We start from the raw sequence: 18,625 nt of genomic DNA on the forward strand, positions 1-18,625 counted from the left end.
AGCGTTTTTACTGTTGTTTCCTTTGTTGTTGTTGTTGTTATTGGTACAGTTGAGGTTGTGGTTTCAACAGTGGGCTTGGAAGTAACTGTTGTTTCTGGGCTAGTTGTGGTCTCAGGAGCTGTGGTGGTGGTTTCACGTATAACTATGGTAGAAGCTGTTGTTGGACCAGTTGTTTCTACTTTTGGTGGCTTTGTTGTTGATACAGTCTGAGTTGTTGTTTCTTCCTTTGTGGTTCTTTCAACAGGTTTTGTTGTTGTTTCCTTTGTTGTTGTTGTTGTTGTTGTTGTTGTTGTTGTTGTTGTTATTGGTACAATTGAGGTTGTGGTTTCAACAGTGCGCTTGGAAGTAACAGTTGTTTCTGGGCTAGTTGTGGTCTCAGGAACAGAGGTGATGGTTTCATGAATAACTATGGTAGAAGCTTTTGTTGGACCAATTGTTTCTACTTTTGGTGGCTTTGTTGTTGATACAGTCTGAGTTGTTGTTGCTTCCTTTGTGGTTGTTTCAACAGGTATTGTTGTTGTTTCCTTTGTTGTTGTTATTGGTACAATTGAGGTTGTGGTTTCAAAAGTAGGCGTGGAAGTAACTGTTGTTTCTGGGCTAGTTGTGGTCTCAGGAACAGAGGTGGTGGTTTCACGAATAACTGTGGTAGAAGCTGTTGTTGGACCAGTTGTTTCTACTTTTGGTGGCTTTGTTGTTGATACAGTCTGAGTTGTTGTTTCTTCCTTTGTGGTTGTTTCAACAGGTTTTGTTGTTGTTTCCTTTATTGTTGTTGTTATTGGTACAATTGAGGTTGTGGTTTCAACAGTGCGCTTGGAAGTAACTGTTGTTTCTGGGCTAGTTGTGGTCTCAGGAACAGAGGTGGTGGTTTCACAAATAACTGTGGTAGAAGATGTTGTTGGACCAGTAGTTTCTACTTTTGGTGGCTTTGTTGTTGATACAGCCTGAGATGTTGTTAATTCCTTTTTGGTTGTTTCAACAGGTTTTGTTGTTGTTTCCCTTTGTTGTTGTTGTTATTGGTACAGTTGAGGTTGTGGTTTCAACAGTGGGCTTGGAAGTAACTGTTGTTTCTGGGCTAGTTGTGGTCTCAGGAGCTGTGGTGGTGGTTTCACGTATAACTATGGTAGAAGCTGTTGTTGGACCAGTTGTTTCTACTTTTGGTGGCTTTGTTGTTGATACAGTCTGAGTTGTTGTTTCTTCCTTTGTGGTTCTTTCAACCGGTTTTGTTGTTGTTTCCTTTGTTGTTGTTTTTGTTGTTGTTTTTATTGGTACAATTGAGGTTGTGGTTTCAACAGTGGGCTTGGAAGTAACTGTTGTTTCTGGGCTAGTTGTGGTCTCAAGAACAGAGGTGGTGGTTTCACAAATAACTGTGGTAGAAGCTGTTGTTGGACCAGTTGTTTCTACTTTTGGTGTCTTTGTTATTGATACAGTCTGAGTTGTTGTTTCTTCCTTTGTGGTTGTTTCAACAGGTTTTGTTGTTGTTTCCTTTGTTGTTGTTGTTATTGGTACAATTGAGGTTGTGGTTTCAACAGTGCGCTTGGAAGTAACTGTTGTTTCTGGGCTAGTTGTGGTCTCAGGAACAGAGGTGGTGGTTTCATGAATAACTATGGTAGAAGCTGTTGTTGGACCAATTGTTTTCTACTTTTGGTGGCTTTGTTGTTGATACAGTCTGAGTTGTTTTTTCTTCCTTTGTGGTTGTTTCAACAGGTTTTGTTGTTGTTTCCTTTGTTGTTGTTGTTATTGGTACAATTGAGGTTGTGGTTTCAACAGTGCGCTTGGAAGTAACTGTTGTTTCTGGGATAGTTGTGGTCTCAGGAACAGAGGTGGTGGTTTCACGAATAACTTTGGTAGAAGATGTTGTTGGACCAGTAGTTTCTACTTTTTGTGGCTTTGTTGTTGATACAGTCTGAGTTGTTGTTGCTTCCTTTGTGGTTCTTTCAACAGGTTGTGTCGTTGTTTCCTTTGTTGTTGTTGTTGTTTTTATTGGTACAATTGAGGTTGTGGTTTCAACAGTGTGCTTGGACGTAACTGTTGTTTCTGGGCTAGTTGTGGTCTCAGGAAAAGAGGTGGTGGTTTCACGAATAACTGCGTTAGAAGCTGTTGTTGGACCAGTTGATTCTACTTTTGGTGGCTTTGTTGTTGATACAGTCTGAGTTGTTGTTTCTTTCTTTGTGGTTGTTTCAACAGGTTTTGTTGTTGTTTCCTTTGTTGTTGTTGTTATTGGTACAATTGAGGTTGTGGTTTCAACAGTGCGCTTGGAAGTAACTGTTGTTTCTGGGCTATTTGTGGTCTCAGGAACAGAGGTGGTGGTTTCATGAATAACTATGGTAGAAGCTGTTGTTGGACCAATTGTTTCTACTTTTGGTGGCTTTGTTGTTGATACAGTCTGAGTTGTTTTTTCTTCCTTTGTGGTTGTTTCAACAGGTTTTGTTGTTGTTTCCTTTGTTGTTGTTGTTATTGGTACAATTGAGGTTGTGGTTTCAACAGTGGGCTTGGAAGTAACTGTTGTTTCTGGGCTAGTTGTGGTCTCAGGAACAGAGGTGGTGGTTTCACGAATAACTTTGGTAGAAGATGTTGTTGGACCAGTAGTTTCTACTTTTGGTGGCTTTGTTGTTGATACAGCCTGAAATGTTGTTTCTTCCTTTGTGGTTCTTTCAACAGGTTGTGTCGTTGTTTCCTTTGTTGTTGTTGTTGTTTTTATTGGTACAACTGAGGTTGTGGTTTCAACAGTGGGCCTGGAAGTAACTGCTGTTTCTGGGCTAGTTGTGGTCTCAGGAACAGAGGTGGTGGTTTCACCAATTACTGTGGTAGAAGCTGTTGTTGGACCAGTTGTTTCTACTTTTGGTGGGTTTGTTCTTGATACAGCCTGAGATGTTGTTGCTTCCTTTGTTGTTGTTTCAACAGGTTTGGTTGTTGTTTCCGTTGTTGTTGGTACACTGGTTGTTGTGGTTAAAACGGTGGGCTTGGAAGTGACAACAGTTGTTTCCGGGATAGGTGTGGTCGGTATGGAGGTTGTTGTTACCAGAACAACTGTGGTAGAAGCTGTTGCTGGACCAGTTGTTTCTACTTTTGGGGGCTTTGTTGTTGATAAAGTCTCAGTTGTTGTTGATTCCTTTGTGGTTGTTTCAACAGGTTTGGTTGTTGTTTCCTTTGTTGTTGTTGTTGTTATTGGTACAATTGAGGTTATGGTTTCAACAGTGGGCTTGGAAGTAACTGTTGTTTCTGGGCTAGTTGTAGTCTCAGGAACAGAGGTGGTGGTTTCACGAATAAATATGGTAGAAGCTGTTGTTGGACCAGTTGTTTCTACTTTTGGTGGCTTTGTTGTTGATACAGTCTGAGTTGTTGTTGCTTCCTTTGTGGTTCTTTCAACCGGTTTTGTTGTTGTTTCCTTTGTTGTTGTTGTTGTTGTTGTTATTGGTACAACTGAGGTTGTGGTTTCAACAGTGGGCTTGGAAGTAACTGTTGTTTCTAGGCTAGTTGTGGTCTCAGGAACAGAGGTGTTGGTTTCACCAATAACTGTGGTAGAAGCTGTTGTTGGACCAGTTCTTTCTACTTTTGGTGGCTTTGTTGTTGATACAGCCTGAGCTGTTGTTGCTTCCTTTGTTGTTGTTTCAACAGGTTTGGTTGTTGTTTCCGTTGTTGTTGGTACACTGGTTGTTGTGGTTAAAACGGTGGGCTTGGAAGTGACAACAGTTGTTTCCGGGATAGGTGTGGTCGGTATGGAGGTTGTCGTTAGCAGAATAACTGTGGTAGAAGCTGTTGCTGGACCAGTTGTTTCTACTTTTGGTGGTTTTGTTGTTGATATAGTCTGAGATGTTGTTGCTTCCTGTGTGGTTGTTTCAACAGGTTTTGTTGTTGTTTCCTTTGTTTTTGTTGTTATTGGTACAATTGAGGTTGTGGTTTCAACAGTGGGCTTGGAAGTAACTGTTTTTTCTGGGATAGTTGTGGTCTCAGGAACAGAGGTGGTGGTTTCACGAATAACTGTGGTAGAACCTGTTGTTGAACATGTTGTTTCTACTTTTGGTGGCTTTGTTGTTGATACAGTCTGAGTTGTTGTTGCTTCCTTTGTGGTTCTTTCAACAGGTTTTGTTGTTGTTTCCTTTGTTGTTGTTGTTGTTATTGGTACAATTGAGGTTGTGGTTTCAACAGTGCGCTTGGAAGTAACTGTTGTTTCTGGGCTAGTTGTGGTCTCAGGAACAGAGGTGGTGGTTTCACGAATAACTGTGGTAGAAGCTGTTGTTGGATCAGTTGTTTCTACTTTTGGTGGCTTTGTTGTTGATACAGCCTGAGATGGTATTGCTTCCTTTGTGGTTGTTTCAACAGGTTTGGTTTTTGTTTCCGTTATTGTTGGTACACTGGTTGTCGTTGTTAAAACGGTGGGCTTGGAAGTGACAACAGTTGTTTCCGGGATAGGTGTCGTCGGTATGGAGGTTGTTGTTACCAAAACAACTGTGGTAGAAGCTGTTGCTGGACCAGTTGTTTCTACTTTTGGTGGCTTTGTTGTTGATACAGTCTGAGTTGTTGTTTCTTCCTTTGTGGTTCTTTCAACAGGTTTTGTTGTTGTTTCCTTTGTTGTTGTTGTTGTTGTTGTTGTTGTTGTTGTTGTTATTGGTACAATTGAGGTTGTGGTTTCAACAGTGCGCTTGGAAGTAACTGTTGTTTCTGGGCTAGTTGTGGTCTCAGGAACAGAGGTGGTGGTTTCATGAATAACTATGGTAGAAGCTTTTGTTGGACCAATTGTTTCTACTTTTGGTGGCTTTGTTGTTGATACAGTCTGAGTTGTTGTTGCTTCCTTTGTGGTTGTTTCAACAGGTTTTGTTGTTGTTTCCTTTGTTGTTGTTGTTATTGGTACAATTGAGGTTGTGGTTTCAACAGTGCGCTTGGAAGTAACTGTTGTTTCTGGGCTATTTGTGGTCTCAGGAACAGAGGTGGTGGTTTCACGAATAACTGTGGTAGAAGCTGTTGTTGGACCAGTTGTTTCTACTTTTGGTGGCTTTGTTATTGATACAGTCTGAGTTGTTGTTGCTTCCTTTGTGGTTGTTTCAACAGGTTTTGTTGTTGTTTCCTTTGTTGTTGTTATTGGTACAATTGAGGTTGTGGTTTCAACAGTGCGCTTGGAAGTAACTGTTGTTTCTGGGATAGTTGTGGTCTCAGGAGCAGAGGTGGTGGTTTCACGAATAACTGTGGTAGAAGATGTTGTTGGACCAGTAGTTTCTACTTTTGGTGGCTTGGTTGTTGATACAGCCTGAGATGTTGTTAATTCCTTTTTGGTTGTTTCAACAGGTTTGGTTGTTGTTTCCGTTGTTGTTGGTACACTGGTTGTTGTGGTTAAAACGGTGGGCTTGGAAGTGACAACAGCTGTTTCCGGGATAGGTGTGGTCGGTATGGAGGTTGTTGTTACCAGAATAACTGTGGTTGAAGCTGTTGCTGGACCAGTTGTTTCTACAGTTGGTGGCTTTGTTGTTAATAGAGTCTGAGTTGTTGTTGATTCCCTTGTGGTTGTTTCAACAGGTTTTATTGTTGTTGTTATTGGTACAACTGAGGTTGTGATTTCAACAGTGGGCTTGGAAGTAACTGTTGTTTCTGGGCTAGTTGTGGTCTCAGGAACAGAGGTTGTGGTTTCACCAATAACTGTGGTAGAAGCTGTTGTTGGACCAGTTGTTTCTACTTTTGGTGGCTTTGTTGTTGATACAGCCTGAGTTGTTGTTGCTTCCTTTGTGGTTCTTTCAACAGGTTTTGTTGTTGTTTCCTTTGTTGTTGTTGTTGTTATTGGTACAATTGAGGTTGTGGTTTCAACAGTGCGCTTGGAAGTAACTGTTGTTTCTGGGCTAGTTGTGGTCTCAGGAACAGAGGTGGTGGTTTTACCAATAACTGTGGTAGAAGCTGTTGTTGGACCAGTTGTTTCTACTTGTGGTGGCTTTGTTGTTGATACAGTCTGAGTTGTTGTTTCTTCCTTTCTGCTTGTTTCAACAGGTTTTGTTGTTTTTTCCTTTGTTGTTGTTGTTATTGGTACAATTGAGGTTGTGGTTTCAACAGTGCGCTTGGAAGTAACTGTTGTTTCTGGGCTATTTGTGGTCTCAGGAACAGAGGTGGTGGTTTCACGAATAACTGTGGTAGAAACTGTTGTTGGACCAGTTGTTTCTACTTTTGGTGGCTTTGTTGTTGATACAGTCTGAGTTGTTGTTTCTTCCTTTGTGGTTGTTTCAACAGGTTTTGTTGTTGTTTCCTTTGTTGTTGTTGTTATTGGTACAATTGAGGTTGTGGTTTCAACAGTGCGCTTGGAAGTAACTGTTGTTTCTGGGCTAGTTGTGGTCTCAGGAACAGAGGTGGTGGTTTCACAAATAACTGTGGTAGAAGATGTTGTTGGACCAGTAGTTTCTACTTTTGGTGGCTTTGTTGTTGATACAGCCTGAGATGTTGTTAATTCCTTTTTGGTTGTTTCAACAGGTTTTGTTGTTGTTTCCTTTGTTGTTGTTGTTGTTGTTATTGGTACAGTTGAGGTTGTGGTTTCAACAGTGGGCTTGGAAGTAACTGTTGTTTCTGGGCTAGTTGTGGTCTCAGGAGCTGTGGTGGTGGTTTCACGTATAACTATGGTAGAAGCTGTTGTTGGACCAGTTGTTTCTACTTTTGGTGGCTTTGTTGTTGATACAGTCTGAGTTGTTGTTTCTTCCTTTGTGGTTCTTTCAACCGGTTTTGTTGTTGTTTCCTTTGTTGTTGTTTTTGTTGTTGTTTTTATTGGTACAATTGAGGTTGTGGTTTCAACAGTGGGCTTGGAAGTAATTGTTGTTTCTGGGCTAGTTGTGGTCTCAAGAACAGAGGTGGTGGTTTCACAAATAACTGTGGTAGAAGCTGTTGTTGGACCAGTTGTTTCTACTTTTGGTGTCTTTGTTATTGATACAGTCTGAGTTGTTGTTTCTTCCTTTGTGGTTGTTTCAACAGGTTTTGTTGTTGTTTCCTTTGTTGTTGTTGTTATTGGTACAATTGAGGTTGTGGTTTCAACAGTGCGCTTGGAAGTAACTGTTGTTTCTGGGCTAGTTGTGGTCTCAGGAACAGAGGTGGTGGTTTCATGAATAACTATGGTAGAAGCTGTTGTTGGACCAATTGTTTCTACTTTTGGTGGCTTTGTTGTTGATACAGTCTGAGTTGTTTTTTCTTCCTTTGTGGTTGTTTCAACAGGTTTTGTTGTTGTTTCCTTTGTTGTTGTTGTTATTGGTACAATTGAGGTTGTGGTTTCAACAGTGCGCTTGGAAGTAACTGTTGTTTCTGGGATAGTTGTGGTCTCAGGAACAGAGGTGGTGGTTTCACGAATAACTTTGGTAGAAGATGTTGTTGGACCAGTAGTTTCTACTTTTTGTGGCTTTGTTGTTGATACAGTCTGAGTTGTTGTTGCTTCCTTTGTGGTTTTTTCAACAGGTTGTGTCGTTGTTTCCTTTGTTGTTGTTGTTTTTATTGGTACAATTGAGGTTGTGGTTTCAACAGTGTGCTTGGACGTAACTGTTGTTTCTGGGCTAGTTGTGGTCTCAGGAAAAGAGGTTGTGGTTTCACGAATAACTGCGTTAGAAGCTGTTGTTGGACCAGTTGATTCTACTTTTGGTGGCTTTGTTGTTGATACAGTCTGAGTTGTTGTTTCTTTCTTTGTGGTTGTTTCAACAGGTTTTGTTGTTGTTTCCTTTGTTGTTGTTGTTATTGGTACAAGTGAGGTTGTGGTTTCAACAGTACGCTTGTAAGTAACTGTTGTTTCTGGGCTATTTGTGGTCTCAGGAACAGAGGTGGTGGTTTCACGAATAACTGTGGTAGAAGCTGTTGTTGGACCAGTTGTTTCTACTTTTGGTTGCTTTGTTGTTGATACAGTCTGAGTTGTTGTTTCTTCCTTTGTGGTTGTTTCAACAGGTTTTGTTGTTGTTTCCTTTGTTGTTGTTGTTATTGGTACAATTGAGGTTGTGGTTTCAACAGTGGGCTTGGAAGTAACTGTTGTTTCTGGGCTAGTTGTGGTCTCAGGAACAGAGGTGGTGGTTTCACGAATAACTGTGGTAGAAGATGTTGTTGGACCAGTTGTTTCTACTTTTGGTGGCTTTGTTGTTGATACAGCCTGAAATGTTGTTTCTTCCTTTGTGGTTGTTTTAACAGGTTTTGTTGTTGTTTCCTTTGTTGTTGTTGTTGTTATTGGTACAACTGAGGTTGTGGTTTCAACAGTGGGCCTGGAAGTAACTGCTGTTTCTGGGCTAGTTGTGGTCTCAGGAACAGAGGTGGTGGTTTCACCAATTACTGTGGTAGAAGCTGTTGTTGGACCAGTTGTTTCTACTTTTGGTGGGTTTGTTCTTGATACAGCCTGAGATGTTGTTGCTTCCTTTGTTGTTGTTTCAACAGGTTTGGTTGTTGTTTCCGTTGTTGTTGGTACACTGGTTGTTGTGGTTAAAACGGTGGGCTTGGAAGTGACAACAGTTGTTTCCGGGATAGGTGTGGTCGGTATGGAGGTTGTTGTTACCAGAACAACTGTGGTAGAAGCTGTTGCTGGACCAGTTGTTTCTACTTTTGGGGGCTTTGTTGTTGATAAAGTCTCAGTTGTTGTTGATTCCTTTGTGGTTGTTTCAACAGGTTTGGTTGTTGTTTCCTTTGTTGTTGTTGTTGTTGTTATTGGTACAATTGAGGTTATGGTTTCAACAGTGGGCTTGGAAGTAACTGTTGTTTCTGGGCTAGTTGTAGTCTCAGGAACAGAGGTGGTGGTTTCACGAATAAATATGGTAGAAGCTGTTGTTGGACCAGTTGTTTCTACTTTTGGTGGCTTTGTTGTTGATACAGTCTGAGTTGTTGTTGCTTCCTTTGTGGTTCTTTCAACCGGTTTTGTTGTTGTTTCCTTTGTTGTTGTTGTTGTTGTTGTTATTGGTACAACTGAGGTTGTGGTTTCAACAGTGGGCTTGGAAGTAACTGTTGTTTCTAGGCTAGTTGTGGTCTCAGGAACAGAGGTGTTGGTTTCACCAATAACTGTGGTAGAAGCTGTTGTTGGACCAGTTCTTTCTACTTTTGGTGGCTTTGTTGTTGATACAGCCTGAGCTGTTGTTGCTTCCTTTGTTGTTGTTTCAACAGGTTTGGTTGTTGTTTCCGTTGTTGTTGGTACACTGGTTGTTGTGGTTAAAACGGTGGGCTTGGAAGTGACAACAGTTGTTTCCGGGATAGGTGTGGTCGGTATGGAGGTTGTCGTTAGCAGAATAACTGTGGTAGAAGCTGTTGCTGGACCAGTTGTTTCTACTTTTGGTGGTTTTGTTGTTGATATAGTCTGAGATGTTGTTGCTTCCTGTGTGGTTGTTTCAACGGGTTTTGTTGTTGTTTCCTTTGTTTTTGTTGTTATTGGTACAATTGAGGTTGTGGTTTCAACAGTGGGCTTGGAAGTAACTGTTTTTTCTGGGATAGTTGTGGTCTCAGGAACAGAGGTGGTGGTTTCACGAATAACTGTGGTAGAACCTGTTGTTGAACCAGTTGTTTCTACTTTTGGTGGCTTTGTTGTTGATACAGTCTGAGTTGTTGTTGCTTCCTTTGTGGTTCTTTCAACAGGTTTTGTTGTTGTTTCCTTTGTTGTTGTTGTTGTTATTGGTACAATTGAGGTTGTGGTTTCAACAGTGCGCTTGGAAGTAACTGTTGTTTCTGGGCTAGTTGTGGTCTCAGGAACAGAGGTGGTGGTTTCACGAATAACTGTGGTAGAAGCTGTTGTTGGATCAGTTGTTTCTACTTTTGGTGGCTTTGTTGTTGATACAGCCTGAGATGGTATTGCTTCCTTTGTGGTTGTTTCAACAGGTTTGGTTTTTGTTTCCGTTATTGTTGGTACACTGGTTGTCGTTGTTAAAACGGTGGGCTTGGAAGTGACAACAGTTGTTTCCGGGATAGGTGTCGTCGGTATGGAGGTTGTTGTTACCAAAACAACTGTGGTAGAAGCTGTTGCTGGACCAGTTGTTTCTACTTTTGGGGGCTTTGTTGTTGATAAAGTCTCAGTTGTTGTTGATTCCTTTGTGGTTGTTTCAACAGGTTTGGCTGTTGTTTCCTTTGTTGTTGTTGTTGTTATTGGTACAATTGAGGTTATGGTTTCAACAGTGGGCTTGGAAGTAACTGTTGTTTCTGGGCTAGTTGTAGTCTCAGGAACAGAGGTGGTGGTTTCACGAATAAATATGGTAGAAGCTGTTGTTGGACCAGTTGTTTCTACTTTTGGTGGCTTTGTTGTTGATACAGTCTGAGTTGTTGTTGCTTCCTTTGTGGTTCTTTCAACCGGTTTTGTTGTTGTTTCCTTTGTTGTTGTTGTTGTTGTTGTTGTTATTGGTACAACTGAGGTTGTGGTTTCAACAGTGGGCTTGGAAGTAACTGTTGTTTCTAGGCTAGTTGTGGTCTCAGGAACAGAGGTGTTGGTTTCACCAATAACTGTGGTAGAAGCTGTTGTTGGACCAGTTCTTTCTACTTTTGGTGGCTTTGTTGTTGATACAGCCTGAGCTGTTGTTGCTTCCTTTGTTGTTGTTTCAACAGGTTTGGTTGTTGTTTCCGTTGTTGTTGGTACACTGGTTGTTGTGGTTAAAACGGTGGGCTTGGAAGTGACAACAGTTGTTTCCGGGATAGGTGTGGTCGGTATGGAGGTTGTCGTTAGCAGAATAACTGTGGTAGAAGCTGTTGCTGGACCAGTTGTTTCTACTTTTGGTGGTTTTGTTGTTGATATAGTCTGAGATGTTGTTGCTTCCTTTGTGGTTGTTTCAACAGGTTTTGTTGTTGTTTCCTTTGTTTTTGTTGTTATTGGTACAATTGAGGTTGTGGTTTCAACAGTGGGCTTGGAAGTAACTGTTTTTTCTGGGATAGTTGTGGTCTCAGGAACAGAGGTGGTGGCTTCACGAATAACTGTGGTAGAACCTGTTGTTGAACCAGTTGTTTCTACTTTTGGTGGCTTTGTTGTTGATACAGTCTGAGTTGTTGTTGCTTCCTTTGTGGTTCTTTCAACAGGTTTTGTTGTTGTTTCCTTTGTTGTTGTTGTTGTTATTGGTACAATTGAGGTTGTGGTTTCAACAGTGCGCTTGGAAGTAACTGTTGTTTCTGGGCTAGTTGTGGTCTCAGGAACAGAGGTGGTGGTTTCACGAATAACTGTGGTAGAAGCTGTTGTTGGATCAGTTGTTTCTACTTTTGGTGGCTTTGTTGTTGATACAGCCTGAGATGGTTTTGCTTCCTTTGTGGTTGTTTCAACAGGTTTGGTTGTTGTTTCCGTTATTGTTGGTACACTGGTTGTCGTTGTTAAAACGGTGGGCTTGGAAGTGACAACAGTTGTTTCCGGGATAGGTGTCGTCGGTATGGAGGTTGTTGTTACCAAAACAACTGTGGTAGAAGCTGTTGCTGGACCAGTTGTTTCTACTTTTGGGGGCTTTGTTGTTGATAAAGTCTCAGTTGTTGTTGATTCCTTTGTGGTTGTTTCAACAGGTTTTGTTGTTGTTTCCTTTGTTGTTGTTGTTGTTGTTGTTATTGGTACAATTGAGGTTGTGGTTTCAACAGTGCGCTTGGAAGTAACTGTTGTTTCTGGGCTAGTTGTGGTCTCAGGAACAGAGGTGGTGGTTTCACGAATAACTGTGGTAGAAGCTGTTGTTGGATCAGTTGTTTCTACTTTTGGTGGCTTTGTTGTTGATACAGCCTGAGATGGTATTGCTTCCTTTGTGGTTGTTTCAACAGGTTTGGTTGTTGTTTCCGTTATTGTTGGTACACTGGTTGTCGTTGTTAAAACGGTGGGCTTGGAAGTGACAACAGTTGTTTCCGGGATAGGTGTCGTCGGTATGGAGGTTGTTGTTACCAAAACAACTGTGGTAGAAGCTGTTGCTGGACCAGTTGTTTCTACTTTTGGGGGCTTTGTTGTTGATAAAGTCTCAGTTGTTGTTGATTCCTTTGTGGTTGTTTCAACAGGTTTGGCTGTTGTTTCCTTTGTTGTTGTTGTTGTTATTGGTACAATTGAGGTTGTGGTTTCAACAGTGCGCTTGGAAGTAACTGTTGTTTCTGGGATAGTTGTGGTCTCAGGAACAGAGGTGGTGGTTTCACGAATAACTGTGGTAGAAGCTGTTGTTGGACCAGTTGTTTCTACTTTTGAGGGCTTTGTTGTTGATACAGTCTGAGTTGCTGTTGCTTCCTTTGTGGTTGTTTCACCGGGTTTTGTTGTTGTTTCCTTTGTTGTTGTTGTTATTGGTACAACTGAGGTTGTGGTTTCAACAGTGGGCTTGGAAGTAACTGTTGTTTCTAGGCTAGTTGTGGTCTCAGGAACAGAGGTGGTGGTTTCACGAATAACTGTGGTAGAAGCTGTTGTTGGACCAGTTGTTTCTACTTTTGGTGGCTTTGTTGTTGATACAGTCTGAGTTGCTGTTTCTTCCTTTGTGGTTGTTTCACCGGGTTTTGTTGTTGTTTCCTTTGTTGTTGTTATTGGTACAACTGAGGTTGTGGTTTCAACAGTGGGCTTGGAAGTAACATTTTTTTCTGGGATAGTTGTGGTCTCAGGAACAGAGGTGGTGGTTTCACGAATAACTGTGGTAGAACCTGTTGTTGAACCAGTTGTTTCTACTTTTGGTGGCTTTGTTGTTGATACAGTCTGAGTTGTTGTTGCTTCCTTTGTGGTTCTTTCAACAGGTTTTGTTGTTGTTTCCTTTGTTGTTGTTGTTGTTATTGGTACAACTGAGGTTGTGGTTTCAACAGTGCGCTTGGAAGTAACTGTTGTTTCTGGGCTAGTTGTGGTCTCAGGAACAGAGGTGGTGGTTTCACGAATAACTGTGGTAGAAGCTGTTGTTGGATCAGTTGTTTCTACTTTTGGTGGCTTTGTTGTTGATACAGCCTGAGATGGTATTGCTTCCTTTGTGGTTGTTTCAACAGGTTTGGTTGTTGTTTCCGTTGTTGTTGGTACACTGGTTGTCGTTGTTAAAACGGTGGGCTTGGAAGTGACAACAGTTGTTTCCGGGATAGGTGTGGTCGGTATGGAGGTTGTTGTTACCAGAACAACTGTGGTAGAAGCTGTTGTTGGACCAGTTGTTTCTACTTTTGGTGGCTTTGTTGTTGATACAGTCTGAGTTGTTTTTGCTTCCTTTGTGCTTGTTTCAACAGGTTTTGTTGTTGTTTCCTTTGTTGTTGTTGTTGTTATTGGTACAATTGAGGTTGTGGTTTCAACAGTGGGCTTGGAAGTAACTGTTGTTTCTGGGCTAGTTGTAGTCTCAGGAACAGAGGTGGTGGTTTCACGAATAAATATGGTAGAAGCTGTTGTTGGACCAGTTGTTTCTACTTTTGGTGGCTTTGTTGTTGATACAGTCTGAGTTGTTGTTGCTTCCTTTGTGATTCTTTCAACAGGTTTTGTTGTTGTTTCCTTTGTTGTTGTTGTTGTTATTGGTACAATTGAGGTTGTGGTTTCAACAGTGCGCTTGGAAGTAACTGTTGTTTCTGGGATAGTTGTGGTCTCAGGAACAGAGGTGGTGGTTTCACGAATAACTTTGGTAGAAGCTGTTGTTGGACCAGTTGTTTCTACTTTTGAGGGCTTTGTTGTTGATACAGTCTGAGTTGCTGTTGCTTCCTTTGTGGTTGTTTCACCGGGTTTTGTTGTTGTTTCCTTTGTTGTTGTTGTTATTGGTACAACTGAGGTTGTGGTTTCAACAGTGGGCTTGGAAGTAACTGTTGTTTCTAGGCTAGTTGTGGTCTCAGGAACAGAGGTGGTGGTTTCACGAATAACTGTGGTAGAAGCTGTTGTTGGACCAGTTGTTTCTACTTTTGGTGGCTTTGTTGTTGATACAGTCTGAGTTGCTGTTTCTTCCTTTGTGGTTGTTTCACCGGGTTTTGTTGTTGTTTCCTTTGTTGTTGTTGTTATTGGTACAACTGAGGTTGTGGTTTCAACAGTGGGCTTGGAAGTAACATTTTTTTCTGGGATAGTTGTGGTCTCAGGAACAGAGGTGGTGGTTTCACGAATAACTGTGGTAGAAGCTGTTGTTGGACCAGTTGTTTCTACTTTTGAGGGCTTTGTTGTTGATACAGTCTGAGTTGTTGTTTCTTCCTTTGTGGTTGTTTCAACAGGTTTTGTTGTTGTTTCCTTTGTTGTTGTTATTGGTACAATTGAGGTTGTGGTTTCAACAGTGCGCTTGGAAGTAACTGTTGTTTCTGGGCTAGTTGTGGTCTCAGGAACAGAGGTGGTGATTTCACGAATAACTGTGGTAGAAGCTGTTGTTGGACCAGTTGTTTCTACTTTTGGTGGCTTTGTTGTTGATACAGTCTGAGTTGTTGTTCCTTCCTTTGTGGTTATTTCAACAGGTTTTGTTATTGTTTCCTTTGTTGTTGTTGTTATTGGTACAATTGAGGTTGTGGTTTCAACTGTGCGCTTGGAAGTAACTGTTGTTTCTGGGCTATTTGAGGTCTCAGGAACAGAGGTGGTGGTTTCACGAATAACTGTGGTAGAAACTGTTGTTGGACCAGTTGTTTCTACTTTTGGTGGCTTTGTTATTGATACAGTCTGAGTTGTTGTTGCTTCCTTTGTGGTTGTTTCAACAGGTTTTGTTGTTGTTTCCTTTGTTTTTGTTGTTGTTATTGGTACAATTGAGGTTGTGGTTTCAACAGTACGCTTGGAAGTAACTGTTGTTTCTGGGCTAGTTGTGGTCTCAGGAACAGAGGTGGTGGTTTCACGAATAACTATGGTAGAAGCTGTTGTTGGACCAGTTGTTTCTACTTTTGGTGGCTTTGTTAATGATACAGTCTGAGTTGTTGTTCCTTCCTTTGTGGTTGTTTCAACAGGTTTTGTTGTTGTTTCCTTTGTTGTTGTTGTTGTTGTTGTTGTTATTGGTACAATTGAGGTTGTGGTTTCAACAGTGCGCTTGGAAGTAACTGTTGTTTCTGGGCTAGTTGTGGTCTCAAGAACAGAGGTGGTGGTTTCACGAATAACTGTGGTAGAAGCTGTTGTTGGACCAGTTGTTTCTACTTTTGGTGGCTTTGTTATTGATACAGTCTGAGTTGTTGTTTCTTCCTTTGTGGTTGTTTCAACAGGTTTTGTTGTTCTTTCCTTTGTTGTTGTTGTTATTGGTACAATTGAGGTTGTGGTTTCAAAAGTGCGCTTGGAAGTAACTGTTGTTTCTGGGCTAGTTGTGGTCTCAGGAACAGAGGTGGTGGTTTCACCAGTAACTGTGGTAGAAGCTGTTGTTGGACCAGTTGTTTCTACTTTTGGTGGCTTTGTTGTTGATACAGTCTGAGTTGTTGTTTCTTCCTTTGTGGTTGTTTCAACAGGTTTTGTTGTTATTGTTATTGGTACAACTGAGGTTGTGGTTTCAACAGTGGGCTTGGAAGTAACTGTTGTTTCTGGGCTAGTTGTGGTCTCAGGAACAGAGGTGGTGGTTTCACGTATAACTATGGTAGAAGCTGTTTTTGGACCAGTTGTTTCTACTTTTGGTGGCTTTGTTGTTGATACAGTCTGAGTTGTTGTTGCTTCCTTTGTGGTTCTTTCAACAGGTTTTGTCGTTGTTTCCTTTGTTGTTGTTGTTGTTGTTGTTGTTGTTGTTGTTGTTGTTGTTTTTATTGGTACAATTGAGGTTGTGGTTTCAACAGTGTGCTTGGAAGTAACTGTTGTTTCTGGGCTAGTTGTGGTCTCAGGAAAAGAGGTGGTGGTTTCACGAATAACTGCGTTAGAAGCTGTTGTTGGACCAGTTGTTTCTACTTTTGGTGGCTTTGTTGTTGATACAGTCTGAGTTGTTGTTGCTTCTTTTGTTGTTGTTTCAACAGGTTTGGTTGTTGTTTCCGTTGTTGTTGGTACACTGGTTGTTGTGGTTAAAACGGTGGGCTTGGAAGTGACAACAGTTGTTTCCGGGAAAGGTGTGGTCGGTACTGAGGTTGTTGTTACCAGAATAACTGTGGTTGAAGCTGTTGCTGGACCAGTTGTTTCTACTTTTGGTGGCTTTGTTGTTGATACAGTCTGAGTTGTTGTTGATTCCTTTGTGGTTGTTTCAACAGGTTTTTTTGTTGTTATTGTTATTGGTACAACTGAGGTTGTGGTTTCAACAGTGGGCTTGGAAGTAACTGTTGTTTCTGGGCTAGTTGTGGTCTCAGGAACAGAGGTGGTGGTTTCACGTATAACTATGGTAGAAGCTGTTTTTGGACCAGTTGTTTCTACTTTTGGTGGCTTTGTTGTTGATACAGTCTGAGTTGTTGTTGCTTCCTTTGTGGTTCTTTCAACAGGTTGTGTCGTTGTTTCCTTTGTTGTTGTTGTTGTTGTTGTTGTTGTTTTTATTGGTACAATTGAGGTTGTGGTTTCAACAGTGTGCTTGGAAGTAACTGTTGTTTCTGGGCTAGTTGTGGTCTCAGGAAAAGAGGTGGTGGTTTCACGAATAACTGCGTTAGAAGCTGTTGTTGGACCAGTTGATTCTACTTTTGGTGGCTTTGTTGTTGATACAGTCTGAGTTGTTGTTTCTTTCTTTGTGGTTGTTTCAACAGGTTTTGTTGTTGTTTCCTTTGTTGTTGTTGTTATTGGTACAATTGAGGTTGTGGTTTCAACAGTGCGCTTGGAAGTAACTGTTGTTTCTGGGCTATTTGTGGTCTCAGGAACAGAGGTGGTGGTTTCACGAATAACTGTGGTAGAAGCTGTTGTTGGACCAGTTGTTTCTACTTTTGGTTGCTTTGTTGTTGATACAGTCTGAGTTGTTGTTTCTTCCTTTGTGGTTGTTTCAACAGGTTTTGTTGTTGTTTCCTTTGTTGTTGTTGTTATTGGTACAATTGAGGTTGTGGATTCAACAGTGGGCTTGGAAGTAACTGTTGTTTCTGGGCTAGTTGTGGTCTCAGGAACAGAGGTGGTGGTTTCACGAATAACTGTGGTAGAAGATGTTGTTGGACCAGTTGTTTCTACTTTTGGTGGGTTTGTTGTTGATACAGCCTGAAATGTTGTTTCTTCCTTTGTGGTTGTTTTAACAGGTTTTGTTGTTGTTTCCTTTGTTGTTGTTGTTATTGGTACAACTGAGGTTGTGGTTTCAACAGTGGGCCTGGAAGTAACTGCTGTTTCTGGGCTAGTTGTGGTCTCAGGAACAGAGGTGGTGGTTTCACCAATTACTGTGGTAGAAGCTGTTGTTGGACCAGTTGTTTCTACTTTTGGTGGGTTTGTTCTTGATACAGCCTGAGATGTTGTTGCTTCCTTTGTTGTTGTTTCAACAGGTTTGGTTGTTGTTTCCGTTGTTGTTGGTACACTGGTTGTTGTGGTTAAAACGGTGGGCTTGGAAGTGACAACAGTTGTTTCCGGGATAGGTGTGGTCGGTATGGAGGTTGTTGTTACCAGAACAACTGTGGTAGAAGCTGTTGCTGGACCAGTTGTTTCTACTTTTGGGGGCTTTGTTGTTGATAAAGTCTCAGTTGTTGTTGATTCCTTTGTGGTTGTTTCAACAGGTTTGGTTTTTGTTTCCTTTGTTGTTGTTGTTGTTGTTATTGGTACAATTGAGGTTATGGTTTCAACAGTGGGCTTGGAAGTAACTGTTGTTTCTGGGCTAGTTGTAGTCTCAGGAACAGAGGTGGTGGTTTCACGAATAAATATGGTAGAAGCTGTTGTTGGACCAGTTGTTTCTACTTTTGGTGGCTTTGTTGTTGATACAGTCTGAGTTGTTGTTGCTTCCTTTGTGGTTCTTTCAACCGGTTTTGTTGTTGTTTCCTTTGTTGTTGTTGTTGTTGTTGTTGTTATTGGTACAACTGAGGTTGTGGTTTCAACAGTGGGCTTGGAAGTAACTGTTGTTTCTAGGCTAGTTGTGGTCTCAGGAACAGAGGTGTTGGTTTCACCAATAACTGTGGTAGAAGCTGTTGTTGGACCAGTTCTTTCTACTTTTGGTGGCTTTGTTGTTGATACAGCCTGAGCTGTTGTTGCTTCCTTTGTTGTTGTTTCAACAGGTTTGGTTGTTGTTTCCGTTGTTGTTGGTACACTGGTTGTTGTGGTTAAAACGGTGGGCTTGGAAGTGACAACAGTTGTTTCCGGGATAGGTGTGGTCGGTATGGAGGTTGTCGTTAGCAGAATAACTGTGGTAGAAGCTGTTGCTGGACCAGTTGTTTCTACTTTTGGTGGTTTTGTTGTTGATATAGTCTGAGATGTTGTTGCTTCCTTTGTGGTTGTTTCAACAGGTTTTGTTGTTGTTTCCTTTGTTTTTGTTGTTATTGGTACAATTGAGGTTGTGGTTTCAACAGTGGGCTTGGAAGTAACTGTTTTTTCTGGGATAGTTGTGGTCTCAGGAACAGAGGTGGTGGCTTCACGAATAACTGTGGTAGAACCTGTTGTTGAACCAGTTGTTTCTACTTTTGGTGGCTTTGTTGTTGATACAGTCTGAGTTGTTGTTGCTTCCTTTGTGGTTCTTTCAACAGGTTTTGTTGTTGTTTCCTTTGTTGTTGTTGTTGTTATTGGTACAATTGAGGTTGTGTTTTCAACAGTGCGCTTGGAAGTAACTGTTGTTTCTGGGCTAGTTGTGGTCTCAGGAACAGAGGTGGTGGTTTCACGAATAACTGTGGTAGAAGCTGTTGTTGGATCAGTTGTTTCTACTTTTGGTGGCTTTGTTGTTGATACAGCCTGAGATGGTATTGCTTCCTTTGTGGTTGTTTCAACAGGTTTGGTTGTTGTTTCCGTTATTGTTGGTACACTGGTTGTCGTTGTTAA

The 18,625-nt window shown here is 41.3% G+C and overlaps 1 protein-coding gene across 2 annotated transcripts in view; it reads right to left on the reverse strand.

Annotated features, from left to right (window-relative positions):
* Positions 1 to 18,625, reverse strand: part of LOC308084422 (macrophage mannose receptor 1-like) — a 52,238-nt gene that overhangs the window by 5,226 nt on the left and 28,387 nt on the right. The window lies entirely within an intron of this gene.

This window comes from Gymnoscopelus braueri, assembly GCF_963280865.1.
Source record: "Gymnoscopelus braueri genome assembly, chromosome: 4".
NCBI classification, from domain to species: domain Eukaryota; kingdom Metazoa; phylum Chordata; class Actinopteri; order Myctophiformes; family Myctophidae; genus Gymnoscopelus; species Gymnoscopelus braueri.